Raw genomic sequence first — 16,125 nt, forward strand, 5'->3', positions numbered from 1 at the left:
CTAAGTGAAATAAGCCAGGCAGAGAAAGACACATTCCATATAATTCCACTTATATGTGGAATCTAAAACACAAAACAAATGAACAAACAAAAACAGATACAGATTCTAAAAACAGAGAACAAACTGGTGGTTGCGCGAGAGGAGGAAAGTGGAGGGATGGGTAAAACAGAAAGGATTAAGAGGTACAAACTCCTAGTTATAAATAAGTCATGTGGATGAAAAGTATGGCATAGAGTCAATGATATTAAAATAACATCATGTGATGACATATAGTAATTACACTTATTATGGTGAGTGTTGCACAATATACAGAATTGTTGAATTGCTATGTTAGGCACCTGAAGCTTATATAACATTGTATATCCACTATATTTCAATAATAAAAGTTAAAAAAATAGAGTAGAACCACAGTGATACTGACAAACTCTTCCCTCCTGACTTTTCCTCAACTGTCGACCATTTGTTTATCTGGTCATTAGTGTCTCTCTTTCAGTTGGTTATTTCTATCTGCCTTCAAATGAGCACAGATATCCCCTCGCTTGAAAGAGAATTTTCCTAACTTTGTAATCTTCGCTTCTCATCTTATTTTTTTTCCTTGCATTCATCAAAAATCTCTCTTAAACCATCCATCTGGGTTCTCAGGCAGCTGTCTTCTCTCTGAAGAGATCTTGCTTATATTGTTCCTCTTCACCTTCTTTGCTCTCTCAAACCCTGTCTGTTTACCAGAAAGCCTTCCCTGCCTCCCTACTGACTCAAATAAAAAACGTGTAAAATACCATTTGATTTCAGCAACACTATTGAATACATCACATACTGTTTACTTGAGTTTTATTGATTTTATAGCTTTTTGATTTTACTTATTTGCTTTTCCTTTTAAGTATGCTCCACATCCAGCATGGAGCAAGTCAACCCTGGGAGTCTGAGAGAACACTTTTTTTTTTTTTTTTTTTTTAACAAAGATCTTAAGTTTCAAGAAACATAAGTCTACAATCTCAATTTATTGCTTAATCATAGTATTTCCTGGTAGGGATTTGAACCTCACCTTGTGATAGTTCCGACAAAAGTACTATAAATTCTTCAAAGGTAGGGAAAATGAAATCGGTATTTCTTTGTATATCTACCTCCAAATACCCAGTAACATCTCAAAACTAGATTTTATTGAGTGAACACATGGAAGCTTTGATCCTGAAGAGTCGTTATGAAATTTTGTTACAGGTAAGAACTATCTTTAATTGAATGCTGACTTTTATTCAGTACCAGGAATTGTACTAGTGATTTAGAGCACCTCAGTTTTCCTAATAAATTATTAGAATAGGATCTAATTAAGATAACCATTTTACAGGTGAGAAAGCTGAGGCTTAGAGAGATTAAATGAATTGCCTAAGGTCATATACTTAGTAAATACTAGAGCTGAAGATTGCATAGGAAATGATTGTTAAAGAACTAAAAGCTTACAATACAATTTTCTTACAGTATAATTTTCATGATAATTTAAAACTCTTTCTTTGGTAACCTTTACATGTAATTCAGTCCTTACTCTGTAAAAATATTGATAGATTTGTTTCTTTTTCTCACTGAATATTTGAAAAATGATATAAAATTAGTCAGTATTTATATAGTCATGGGTGCATTTCCCCTTAATACATCTGTACTGTTACTACCAGCATTGAGTAATTTATACTCACTTAGTCAAACAATTTTGTTTAACTTTGCACTTGATAAGAGGATATTTTAATATTGCAGACTGCATTTTGTAATATAGGAAATGCCATGCCAACACATCATTAATAGCACATTTTTGCCCATTGACTTTCCATCTAGGACAAGGAAATATGTGTTGTGGTGAGTACTGTACAGAGAATCAATGTTGCTAATATTTCAACCAGGGAGTAGCTATATAAAACACTATAAACAAAATCTTAGTATAAATGGAATAGGCTTGTCTCAGCTCACTCTTTGCCTGATAATTGCTACATATATTAATTTTTTGGCAATTATACATTATAAAAAAATCATTCCCAAGACTTTAACTCCAGGACTTTAACTCTTCATGACTTTGTTTCACATTCTTGACAGCACAGATTATCTAATTGGAAGAAGAGAGGACTGTGTGGTTAGTGTACATTAACACATAGCTTGGTCATGGCTGGGTTTTCCACTCCTATGGTTACAGTCAAACATATGGCCAAGATCACTGTGCCCCATCAATTATGCTTCTCTTGCAAATTTTTGAAGAGAAAGGCCTAAGAGTTAGAGTGGGCCTTATTCTAAGGAATAAATATTTAAAGAGAGGGATTAACTTTCCATATTATAAGGAAAATAATCCAAAATTCTTATGGTCTAGAAGTATGTATTTACACTAGACCAGGCTGGGTAGCACCATTTGCCTCTCCTTGATAATCTGTGTAAAAAATGCTGTTTCCTCTGCCTGAAGAGCTCTCCGGTTCCCCTTCCTGCCTCCTGTTATCCCTACTGTTTCCTCAGATCTTAAGTGAAGGGTTACTTCCTCAGAGATGCCCTCCCCAGCTAAGTCAGAAGCCCTAACATAGACTTTCATTGCAACCTAAACTCTTACTTGGTAGCACTTGTGAGTAGAATTAGAGATTTCTTTTGAGAGCAGGTACTTTGTCTGACAGACAAAAGAGAAGATGTCTTCTCAACTCTACCTGGAGAGGAAGAGAAAGAAAGGGAAAGAGACACATAGAGGGGGGAAAAAAGGAAGAAAAGTATGATATTGTTTGCAGGGGGGAGCAAACACAGATGATGGGCCTCCGAGAGAAAAGGAAGAAAGCAGGGCTGCTAGGGATCCTACACATTTACCAAATTTTGGGTAGCCCAGCCTACATTTCCTGCTTATGACAGAGTCTGCTGCTGCTTACCAGTACCTATATTCTCCTCTTACTCCTGGGCACCAGTGAACCTGGGTTTCTCAGCCTCCCTTGCTCTTAAGTCATGCCATGTGATCAAGTCCCAGCCAATGGAATACAGACAGAATGGAGGCCTGCTTCCAGATGTGCCTCCCTAATTCTCTAGTGGACTCTTCCAGGCCTTCTCTTTCATTGCTCATTGACTGGCCAGTGATCAGAATTCAGCAGAGGATGTGACACCTTGTGGAGCTTTTAGCCAGAAGGAGCCCAAGTCCCTGAATCAATTTGTGGAAGGCCATCTAATGAAGACCAAACTGATCTGTAAAATGAGTGAAAAACAAACTTTTACTTTGTTAGATCATTGAAGATTTAATGTTTTTAGCAGCTAACTTTAATTTCCATGAGACATCTTAATATTTTCATATAAAATACCTTTCTTGGTTTATATTAGTTTGAAGCATATTTTTTTAAGATTTTAAATTTTATTTATTCAGAGACACACACAGAGAGAGAAGGCAGAGACACAGGTAGAGGGAGAAACTCCACGCAGGGAGCCTGATGTGGGACTCGATCCCAGGTCTCCAGGATCACACCCTGGGCTGCAGACAGCACTAAACCGCTGCACCACCAGGGCTGCCCTGAAGCATATTTTAATTACTACCAGCTAGCAAAAATTTACTGGTGAAGTGTTTTTAAATCTTTTAATTATATATTACCAATATAGCTTTATATTTACTACCAATATATAGCCTTACTATATAATATATGTAATTATACATAGATTATCATATATGTATATGATATCAATTATACATATATTATCATAATTCTGTATGATATCTATGTAGATATATGGATACAGATTTACAGAGATGTAAATAGAGAAATATTCCTGTTACATATTACTCTGGGAAAGCAAATTCAGAACCAGCAATAGTAACACAGCAAGAGTCAAACATAAAATCTATTACCTATTATTATGTAACTAAAAGAAGTCAAAAAGCCAAATTAGATGACCAGTGAAACAGTTTGCAAATACTTATTAAGCTATTATGTGTGTGTGTGTGTGTGTGTGTGTGTGTGTGTGTGTGTGTATTTTTCCCAATACACAGCTAGGTTAGGAATCATTGTTCCACAAGGATACACACTGAACCACTGGCAGTGTTTACTGCTGGGGAAGCCTGGAAAAGAAGAATGTTTGACCATCTTCTAATATTATATGTTTCTAAACAGTTGTTCCAAAAAGAATGTTTTTAAAATTAAATTTTTCCTTAGGTAATATATACATGTGATAGAAAATTGAAGATACCGAAGGGTGTGTACTAAGAAACAAGCCTCTCTGAACTCTGTCTATAGGGGATGCACTTCACTTTCAGACCTCGATCTCAAAGTAAGCCACTATTACCAGCTAGATTTATAGGTGTATAAATATGTGTATATATAAATATATATAAATATAAGAAATATAATAGCTTAAAGTATATTTCTATATCATATATAAATTAATACATATGCATATAATATATATACTGTAAGCTATTATTTTCATGTTTAATGTAGATTTATATTATATTTTATGCATGTATATTTCCATGCAAACATAGAAAAAGGTTGATTTTGAAACGAGGTAAAGCAGGAATGACTTTAAGTTCATTTATGTATTGAATTGTAAATCATTCTAATTAGTCTAGTCTGATTAGTACAGGATTTATATCACAGCGGATCTCTTAGCTTGCATTCATTCTATTTTGAAATATCCCAACTTAATTTCAACTCTGATGATACCAATTAAAGAGACCTTTTCCATCTTCTCCCTTACCTCCTTCCAGGCATCTTTTGTGCTTCCAAACCCTGCCGATTCCTCTGTGGGTGTGCGAGCACGTATGTGTGTGCGTGCGTGTGCGCAGCGTGTGCCCAAGTGGCCTCTGTGGGAAGTGACCCCAGGGAGCAGGCGTGAGAGACAGATGAGGAGTGCCACAGAGAAGGTGGGGCAGAGGATGGAAAGCCACCGCTCCGTGTGACCACGCAGGGTCCTCTGGGACCTCCCAAGCAGCCTTATGATATGCATCTCAAAACCGTCTGCCAAGGGGAACAAAAGGGGGACGTGTTTCTCCAGAGGCACCCATCACTCATTGTGTACCATTCACTTTTAGATTTGCTTCTTAATGGTCCTGAGGCAAAACTGGTTGCACAGATGTTAATTATTCGAGACTACTCTTAATTAGTTGTGTGAGTTATTCATTCTGGAACCATGACAAAAAAACCTCAGCCGCTTTGGTCCCTAAAGACATAACCCCAGGAGCTTTCTAGGAGTTGGGTTTATGACCCCTCCCCCGTGTCTCTCTCCCTTCTTGAACCAGAACATTTCAGCTCACAGAGGCCACCCCCCATGGGGACCTTTAAAATTAAATGCTCAAGATGTACATGATTTTTAAAAGCCCCTTGCACATACATCCAAGCTAAAAGCTTCAGTGTTGCTGCCTAGTGAAATTATTCAGCCTCAGATCAAATGGCATTGCGGAGGACGTGGTCTTCTCTGTGAGCTGACCATTCATTTTCCTTTGACTTGCAATTTCCCTTGCTCCGGTGATTTGCACATTGTGCCGTGCAGTGTATTAAGCGTGTTGGCTGCCTTCACGATCATCTAAATAATTAAAGCTTTATTGAGGAGAGCACTATACAGATTAGTGCATTAAATACTAATCTGCTTGTTCATTACAGTCTCCTACACACACAAAATTGCGAGGTGGGTATGCCCGGGCTCATATTAAATTACCCGTTCCTCCTAGAATACTCATCTGGACAAAGATGGTTGCATAGATGGTCATTTGGTAAGAGATTATTGGGAGACATTGCTGCTCTGTGAATCTGGGATCCCGCTTTTCCTGAACAGAACAATTGATAGCAACGAAGCTTCCTTCACACTGAAGACCAGCTCCAGGCAGGAAGAAATGAAGCACTCCAGGTAATAAAATATATGCAAGAGAATAATGACTTCCGCTGGAGTTACACCAGGAGGGGCAATAGACTGGTGCTCACTTTAAAGAACTTCAGAACAGCATTCTTCTTATGAGCATGGTATGATTGCTAGATCGGCATGGGTACAAAGAGAACATGATCTATTGTAATCACAGTTTAGACTCTGCTTTATAAAATCCAGTGGATTGTTAAAAAGAAAGAGATAGATTTTTATATACCACCATGGAAGGATATCTATGGTCTGGTAAAAGAGAAAACAAAAGCCACAGTAACAGGCATAATATAATCCCATTTTTATAAAAGCAAGTTATTTAATACTTTATATAGAGTGTACCTATGTTTATGATTAGATCAAATGTCTGGAGGATAACACCCCAGCTATTCTGGTGTTTCCTTTGGGAGAAGCAATTGATATTAGGGGAGGGGAGGAGATGCTTGTATTTGTTGTACTAGACCAAATTTAAAAAAATAAATTAGGGACAAACATTGATAAAAATTAGCTGAAGAATTTTATTATTGTAAAACGCTGTTGTTACACTTAGAGTCCTAAAACATTTTGGCAGCAAAGGCATTGTAGAGAAAATTGATTTAGATTTCATAGTTTTCAGAAAAATCTTAGAGTATTAAAATGTGGACTTAAAGAAAAAGAAAAGCATGTTTTTCTAGAAATCTAGTTTATTTTCCCCACCTCTCCCAGAAATATTCCATGTAGATATAATATATAAAATATATTATATATATATTCCATTTTGACTCTCTTTGGAGTCAAAGAGAATGACGTTGAAATCCCACCTGCCCTGTTTATCAACTGTGTGACTCAGAGCAACACACTCAATCTTATCAAGCCTCTGTTGTCTTACCTGTAAAATGGAAGGATAACAAAACAAAACAATTTTTTTTTAATTCGCAAAAATTAAGATTCTGTATATAAAGGGCTTAGCCTACTGGCTGATGTAAAATAGTCATACAATAAATGTTAGCCATTCGTAGGTATTGTAGAATATATTATTGTCCAGAATAACCTGTCTATCTTCCGAGAGAAATTTATGTATCTCGAACCTGTTGAACTCAAGAGTGGCCAAATGACTTGTTTCTGCCCATGAATCATGGATAGAACTATGGCTTCCAAGAAGACACATTAAGAGCCAGCTCCTGATTTTTTTCTTTTGTCTCTCCTGCAACAACAATGTGTCAGATAGAAGCTGTTCCAAGAGACTGAATCTTGGAGTGAAGACAAACATGGAACACACACAGCCAATCAACAATAGCTCTGATGTGTAGCATGAATGAGAAATCAACTTTGAAGTCAGTGAGGTTTTGGATTATTTGTTACTGCAGCTACACCTATCTTCCCTGACTGATACACATACCTTCCCTCTTGGCTAAAACTTTCTGGGTAGGTTTTCTGTTTTTGTTTTCTTGTTTCTTTTTTTCCTATTTACAGTTAGAGTTCTTAGTTGTAAACATCAGAAATATCTCTAGTTAGTTTAAGCTGAGCTGTAGTTTACTGAATAATTTTAGATGGTTCCTACATGTATGGGTGGCCCGTCATAAAGCTGGGTCTACTTAGCCAAGAACAATAACCGGACGATTTTATATGCCAGCTTCAACAGAGACAACACAGCTGATGTGTTTGGCCATCGGCTTTATCGTGTGCACTGCCTGTGTTTGACCCTTAACTGAAACCCTTTCACTTGACCCTCTACCATTCCTGCGTTGGCAGCTGGAAGTGTCTGCAACCACCGCACCAGAATAGAGTCTCCCAGGTGCTTTCATCTGATTGGCAAAGCCTACATCATAGCCTGCATCTAGATACAAGGAAGGCTGGGAAAGTGTATTCCCAGCTTCTACTTGAGGGAGATGCAAACTCAGAAAGTAGACTGACTGTTCCTCAAACACAGGAAAAATGTTCAAATGTTAGGGATGACAAAAAGCAATAAACAAATATGCAAAACAAAGTTCTATTAAGAAATGCACAGCTTGCTGTGGTATAGAACTGCGTGGTTTAACGCAGGAAACCACTAGCCACGTGTGACTATTTACATTCAATTTAAGTGAAATGAAAAATTCAGTTCCTCCACCTCACGGATACATTTCAAGTTGTCCATTGCCACGTGTGGCTAGTGGCTAATGTATTGGAAAGCATGGTTATAGAACATTTCCATCATTGCAGAAAATGCATTTGCACAGTGCTGATACAGAGAATGGAGCTTGATGTTGTTTTGAACTAATCAGCATTGTAGAGAGATGGCTGCTGGCACAGCGAGGGGAGGACTAGTGAGGGCTTAGGGCCAGTTTCCACTGACAGCCCCACCCCTTTGTGGCATTAGGCAGGTCTTTTAGCCTTTCGGAGACTTGGTTTTCCCATCTGTCAATCAGGGGCATGATAATTGTCATGGAATCAGTACCCCCAGGCAGTGCCCAAACAAGACTCCTGTAATTGGCCTCCTGCTGACACTTGTACTGGGGAAGTTTTTAGATCACAGGGCCAGGTAGTGATGAGGAATGGGTCAGGAGTGGATTTCTACTCTACAGATGAACACTTAAGGATTGTAACCTTGGCCCCTTTTCTCTTTCAAGGGGGTATCTTCTTGTCCCATTTCCCCCGCAGAGCCGAATTCACCATTATTTTGGTAAGTGTGAAGGAATTTTCCAGCTAGCAGTGCAGTATGGATAAGGATAATTATCAATCACCATCTCATGTGGTGCAGGTAAAGGTTTCACATCCTGGTGATGTTTAGCTTTTGCCTCACCGCCATTGGAAAAAAAGTGGATGCCTGCAGCTTTCAGCCCTGTTTTTCTTTGCTGATTCATCCAAACTTCTGCCTAAGGCTATGTATGGTCTTCTTTTTCTTATCCTCCTTTTCCAGCCCTAGAGGCCAAGAGGCCAAGACTTTTTTGCCTCAGACTATCAGTTAGCAATAAGACTCTAGGTAAAAACCAAAAACCAAAAACCAAAAAACTAGGTAAAAACAAGAGCCAGTTCTTTCATTCTGAATCCATTCACGTCTTTCCATCTTCACTGCCACCACTTCCTGGTCCAAGCCACTATCATCTCTCATTAGATCACCTGCTAGGTTGCATCATTGATTAATGAATTAAATAAAATTGTTAATAAGGGTTTATTTTATATCTGTGTGAGAATCACAATTTTAACTTTTTTGAAAAAAATTATTTTATTTTTTTTAAATTATTTTTATACTACATTCCAGCTACTTAGATATTTCTATACTCCATAAAAGTTTGTTCTTCACCCAGCAGCCAAAATGGTCTTTATCAAGTGGATAAACAGAGCATGCCCCTCCTTGGCTTTAAAACCCTTTCATAGTCTCCTGTTCCTCTTAAAATAAAGTCTAAACTCACTACTTGGTCCACGGGCGATGCAGGATCTGAGTTCTGACTACTTCTATTTCATCTCCTATTATGATTCCTCTCAGTCTGACTATAGGAGAAGCTTCATACTTCCATGGAAAGCTATATGTTAAAAAAAAGGAAAGCTAAAAAAAAAAAAAAAGGAAAGCTTTATGTTATCTAGACTTTAAAGAACATTCCTCCAGGATATTTGATTCTGATTCTGATTAAGCTATTTTCACAACTCCGTATTTTGACAATGCAAAATAATTCTTGTCTCTAGACATGCAAATCTGTTCTGTCCGGTAGAAGTTCAACTGCCTTCCTTCCCCACCTGTGGAAGAAGCTAGTTTTTGCCTCCCTTTTCACATTCATTTCAATATTCCTTTGCTCCACATAAATACTTGGTGTTGTGACTTCTTTGAACCATCAATAATGTCTGTCAGGTTCCCTCACTGATTAGTAAATTAAATAAAATCTCTACCAAATGTTTATTTTATACCTGTATAGTCATGCTTTTATCCTTTTTGGGAAATTATCATTGAACACTCTGTTCCAGCCACTTGGGTCTCCTTTTTTTTCAACTACTCCAGTTTATTCACATCTTGGAATCTCTGTACTTGTTCTCTTCATTCCCAGATTCCTTGCTCTAAGATTTTCCCATCACTGACTTGTTTTTATTCAGGAATCAGCTCAAATGTCACCTCCTCAGAGAGATCTTCCCTTGTCGCTCCCATTCCTCATTACCACCACTTCCTCCCTGGTGTCTTCTGAGCAAAGTTGAAGCTAAAGGGGTAGGACCATTGGGACTGGCCTTCTTTCAGCAGAATTCTGTTGGGCATATGTTTCCAAACCTTCTCCACACACCCAAAGTGAGGCCACCACTGTCCACTCTTCCCAGGTAATATCTGCAATTTTTTCTTGCCTCAAGTTCCTACCTTTTATCCTTCTACTGGTTGCCACTTCTTAGCTCAGCCTCTTCCATGGACACTTTACCAAAAAGACACATTACTTAGTAGTTAAAAGCAAGGGCTCTGAGATCAAATGAAATCCGGATTTGATCCCAGCTGTGCCACTTACTCTCCATGTGAGCTTAGAGAAATGTTTTAAATTCTCTAAGCTTTAGTCTTCTTATCCAAAAGAGGACATTACTGATAACTCCAGGATTTTTGTGGAGATCCAACTAGATAATGCAAGTGAAGAATTTAGCCAATAAGTAGCATACAGTAAGTGCTCAGTAAATTAGGATTGTTGGCTTCACTTTATTCTACCTTGATTCTTGAATACTTCACTCCTGCTTCATCTTCTCTCTGGCAACATTACAAGGAAATTACATGAGAGGTCATAGAAAGTAGGCTTTTGAACTTGAAGTGTCAAAGTGTTTTCTGTCCTTTCGGTCAATAACATATATTGTCCCTTCCTGGGGAGATGCTGATGGGGGGTAAGTGGGACATTTCTCTCTCTCTTTCCATGGAGTGTCCCTAGGACAATAGGGTTGACACTGTCTTCCTTGGAAATTCTTCTGAGGCCTTCTATTCCTAGGCTTCTTAAGAACTAAGGCAGCATTACTATGGGGCAGTGGGTAAGATAGAATGGAGCTCATTTTAGTTCAGTAGAAAATATTTGTGTAAGTAAAAGGACATTGACAAATGAGATGGGAAGAAGTTTGATGAAAGACAGAGGAGTTTAGCATTTGGAAAATGGCTTGATGGGGTGGGGGGAACTGACATCAATTTTCATTTCAAAGTGAAGGATGGAATTAAATATGCTGTAAGGCCATCCTTTGCTCCCTAGCCAGCATATTGACTAGCAATGGTTGTGCTCCTAGAAAAGAAAACGTATGGTCACGTTCCCACTCAGAAAAACCTGATGGCCAAGGCAAATAAACGTGAACCTTATGTCTGCAAGTAATATATGAGGGCTGCTAGTTTCCATTCTTGCCATGCTTATGATTCTCAGATAGAATATGAATTCTGCAAGCCTGTGTTTTTGCTCATGAGTGCCAAATTCAGGTGAGTATTCTCTCTTATTTCTCATTATTTCTCATTCACGGCATTTTCTCCTTTAAGATTCTTCACAGAAAAGGTTATGGAATGCATATCTGTGTTTCAGTTGCTGGCAAATGAGGACCAAATCTATCTACTAAGGAACTGGATTTAACAGTTATTTCTGTTCCAATAAATAAGTGGAACATATAAAATGATTTATATCACACACTCATATTTATTTTCACCCTTTCATGCAAGGAATACAATTTTTTAAATGATGGGAATTGGGAGAGTGCAGCAGATCACAGAGATAAGAGAGCAGAAGATGCCATTGAACCCAAGGTGATCACCTTCCACAATTAGAGGCATACATGGCACATACCTGGCACTGATACACTGAAAAGAAAAGATAGTCACGCACGTCGGTTCCTTCATTTCTCTCTGAACCACCATGATCCTGAACCACATTTCTTGGAACAAACCCTGGATTGTTTACAGTGGAATTCTTGCCCTGGTGGTGGTCCCTAGGATAAATCATACATTGTCTGCACCTCTATTTTTTTTTTTTAATCTACAAAACAAGAGGGAGAATGAAATCATCTCCTCGTTTGTTGCAGCCCTAATGCCCGTTCTGTATGCTGGCTATACTTTGCTTTCTTAGGTAGGGAAAAAAAAAAGGATTTCACTAACATTTAAACCTGAATTGGAGAGTTAGAATGAAGAGAGACTTTTATGTAACATTCTTTTATTTTAGATGTAATAGAAATTTCCAACAAAAGACCAATGATGGAACCGATCATAGTGTAGCTTATACAACAGGGTATTAAGCAGTAATTAAAAGTGACACTTGCAAAGAGCTTTAGGGGTCTGAGAGAATGCTCTCTAAATAATGGTAAGTAAAGAAAAAAGATCAGGGATCCCTGGGTGGCGCAGCGGTTTGGCGCCTGCCTTTGGCCCAGGGCGCGATCCTGGAGACCCGGGATCGAATCCCACATCGGGCTCCCGGTGCATGGAGCCTGCTTCTCCCTCCGCCTGTGTCTCTGCCTCTCTCTCTCTCTCTGTGACTATCATAAATAAATAAAAGAAAAGAAAAGAAAAAATGTCAGAAACAAAACAGTACAGAGAGAATTAGAGCAGTGGTAAATATTATTGAGGAAGATCTGTGTCCACATTTTGACGGTGCTTGACTCCTGTTGAGGAATTATAGCTGAATCATTTTTCAACTTATTGATGTTTATTCTTTTTCTATTCTAGTCTATATATTAAATATTCTTTTTATATGCAGTTCACTTCCTACAAGGAGCATGTTCTGTTTTCTAGCCCAAGGTATGAGCTTTGAAGAGTCTTCCCCAGCCATGGGTGATGAATTTCTATGTCTGGAATCTATGGTTTCGTGTGACAAATGAAATGACAAATCTGTTTCCAGATTCCTGAGAAACAGCCAGCTGAGTTGGAGATACAGCCCGTGGTCACCCAATAAGGCAAAGTACCCTCAACTAAATAGCAATTGAATCCCTGGCCTTGGTGTTATGAGGGCCATGCACCACCCAAGGGAACTAGCCATCCATAAATGAGTTCTACAGTATTAAAATTGAATGGGTCTCCCTGCCCTAGAAATAGGCCATTGACACTGCAGGTGGTTAGATGGCAACTCAAGAAAGTTTCAAGAAACTCTATGTTACAGTACTCTTCCTCTACTACATGCCAGAATTAAGTGGCACTAGGCATTTATTGGATGTATGCTTCACACCAAGCCTTGTGCTAAGCACTGAAGATATAGAGTGAAAAAGATCCAGTTATACTCATCAAGGAACTCACAATCTATTACTTGATACAGACATAAGGAAAAAAAATCATTGTGCTGCCATATGATGAGAGTGATGATGGGAATAGGCCCAGGGCATTGTGGGAACCTCTAAATTAACCAAGAGATGAGGAAGACTATGAGAATTCTCCCTAGAAGAAAAGACCCTTGAGCTGAGTAGTACCAAATGCATAGAAATTGGTCTGGTAGAGACAAGGAGCACACCAGGCAGAGAAAACAGCATGAGCAAAGTCCAGAGGCAGGAAACAGCATGATGCAAGGCCCTATAAGCCATGTAGCTTTGCTGAAGTGCAAAGTGGAGGGAGACAGCAGTGAGAAATGAGAATAGAGAGGAAAAGTGGGGCCGGATCAAGCAGGACCCTATTGCATCCTGTGAGAACAGACTAGACTAAGGGAAGGCAAACTAGGGCCTGCTAGTCATATTTGGGCTGTCACTGTTTTTTTTTAACAACCCATGAGTTGAAAATGTTTTTTTTTTAAAGATTTTATTTACTTATTCATGAGAGAGAGAGAGAGAGAGAGAGAGAGAGAGAGAGAAGCAGGCTCCACACAGGGAGCCCGATGTGGGATTCGATCCCAGGACTCCAGCATCATGCCCTGGGCCGAAGGCAGGGGCTAAACCACTGAACCACCCAGGGATCCCCCTGAAAATGGTTTGCACTTTCTTAAATAACTATCTTTTTATTTATATAAGTGCCTACATAATGTCCTCAATTTTGTGTAAGTCTGCCAAGCCTAAAAGATTCACTAGCTGGTCTTTAAGAAAAAGTCTCCTGGACTAGAATGTACCCTGAAAGTGATAGGAAACTATGGGTTGGAACATGAGCTTGGGAATGAGCTTGAAAAACAGGACTGAGTCTGAAGGATAGCGGGAAGGCTGTTGGGGTGAAAGATGAGACATGTCTTCATTATGGCAATGGTGAAGAGAAAGTAGAAGTGGATTTCTGAGAAGGATCCTGAGTTCAGTTTTGGATGTGTTAACCTAGAAGTGCCTGGGGACGTGTATCTGAATAAGTCTGCCAGCTGTTGCATATATGAATCTGAAATGCTCTGAGGAGAGGTCAGGGCTGAGCAGCTCTAGTCTTAAGAGACATCAGCAAATATGTGGAGAATGGAAATATGTAAGTGGATGAGATCATCTGGATTAAGTATGTCAGTTAAGTGAGGAGGTCAGAGGGCCATGGGCAGAATCTTGGGGAGCACCATATTTAAAGTGCTAGAGATGGATGATGAAATCACAAGAAAAGAGGGAGTGGGCAAAGAGATGAAAGGAGAACAAGGCACATGTTATCATGGAAGCCAAAGAAGTAAGGAATTTCAAAAAGTAAGGTGGATCAACAAATATTTCCAAAGCAACAAAGACTTCCAAAGTACTAAGGACTGAACAGATGTCCTTTGGATTTGGTGATTGGGATGATTTGGTAAAGTTACAGAACTTTCCATAGGGGAGATTGGGTTTTCTTTTTTTTTTAATTTTAAAGATTTTATTTATTTATTCATGAGAGACACACACAGAGAGAGGCAAAGACACAGGCAGAGGGAGAAGCAGGCTCCATGCAGGGAGCCTGACCTGGGACTCGATCCCTGGTCTCTGGGATCAGGCCCTGGGCTGAAGGTGGCGCTAAACCTCTGAGCTACCCGGGCTGCCCAAGATTGGATGCAATTTTCCCACATAATTTCTGTCTAGATTCCGAAGTTACTTGTTGATCTTGAGGTTTATGGAGTCATGGGATTTGTTCATTGTCATTTTTAAGAAATGTTCAAAGAGCACCATAAAGGGTATTAAAATAAACTGAACTGAGTGGATCAAGAGCTTGAATCATTATGTTTGAATTAGTGTTAAAGTTATTGTCCCAGTAGATGTAACAGATGCCTCATACAAAGATACTATGACTTGCCCAAAAAAATAATTAACACACACAAAAACACACATGTTTAAAATTAAAGAAGTTAAACAAGAAGGCTAATAATGAACTTGCCAGCTACCAGCTGTAAATCCCTAGAGAACAAAAAAACAACCAAAATTAAGAATGCAATGATGAATGTTTAAAAAAAATTAAGAAAGCAAAGTATTAGTAAAAAAAAAGATGTTGGAATATTAACAACTAGGTGAGTTTATGAGCAATCTTTCTTTAGCTGGCCCAGAATCCCCTCCAGATATAAATCTGAAACCTTCCTACTAGGGAGCCACCTTTCTTTCACTCTCTGTGGTTCAAGTCAAACAGGTCCCATTGGCAGCTCTAGGTAAAGTCATGCCCAACTTCTGGCCAATGAGAACTCTCCTTTCCCATGCCAGGGATTACTACGGAGATGAGCGCTCCTGCCTAGCATTAGCCAATGACAATCAGCCATGGGTGCATCCCTGCCATAGGCTGCAAAGAACCATTACTTTTGCTTTGAGATTGCAAAACCAATAGTTGGCACATAAGGAGCCACTGATGACTGAGAGTAAAGTTTCCAGAGAGGAAAGTAGAGTTAAGAAAGGGAGAGAGGCACTTTCCCCACAACATCATTTAGGTCACCAGATCCAGCCGTGCCAGAAGCAAGGCCTGGACGTTTCAATTACAACCACCAAAAAAATTTCCCTTTTACCCTTAAGCTGGTTTGATTTTAGTTTATACAGTCTGAAGTAAAAATAGTCCAGATTGTTAAACCTAGCTAGGGATATTTGGGTATGGCATGCAAGTTGTCTAAGGTAGCCCCAAAATTTAACTTTTATATGTGCTTCAAAATATGGCCATTAACTTAGTCAAGGGTTTTTTTTTGTTTTTGTTTTTGTTTTTTGTTTTGTTTTTTGTTTAAGGCAGGGGAAACAGTTAATTTGCTCAAATGAAGAGGAGTTCATTGTATCAAGTTAAGGGTCACTCACAAAACCCAACAGCAGGAATTAAGGTCAGTTATCACAATGGAGAATAAATGATCTCTAGAAAGTCCTTAGAAGTTAAGAGAGCTATTCACTCTTCCCTCTCTTTCAGGATTCAGGGGATATGTCCGATGTCTCCATAAACACCTGTTACTGTTCTCAGTTTACCTGGTCCCTAAGAAACCATCCTAATGGGACTTCATTCGTTACTGATGTACATACAGAATTCAACACCTGCAGGTAACTGACCCA

General features: G+C 38.9%; 1 long non-coding RNA gene across 1 annotated transcript in view; it reads left to right on the plus strand.

Annotated features, from left to right (window-relative positions):
• Positions 1–16,125, plus strand: part of LOC140610002 (uncharacterized) — a 43,035-nt gene that overhangs the window by 15,299 nt on the left and 11,611 nt on the right. The window contains exons 6-8 of the long non-coding RNA XR_012011793.1: positions 4,143–4,257; positions 5,657–5,832; positions 15,986–16,113. This is a non-coding gene — a long non-coding RNA (uncharacterized lncRNA). The remainder of the gene's footprint in view (positions 1–4,142; positions 4,258–5,656; positions 5,833–15,985; positions 16,114–16,125) is intronic.

This window comes from Canis lupus, chromosome 19, assembly GCF_048164855.1.
Source record: "Canis lupus baileyi chromosome 19, mCanLup2.hap1, whole genome shotgun sequence".
Taxonomy (NCBI): Eukaryota; Metazoa; Chordata; class Mammalia; order Carnivora; family Canidae; genus Canis; species Canis lupus.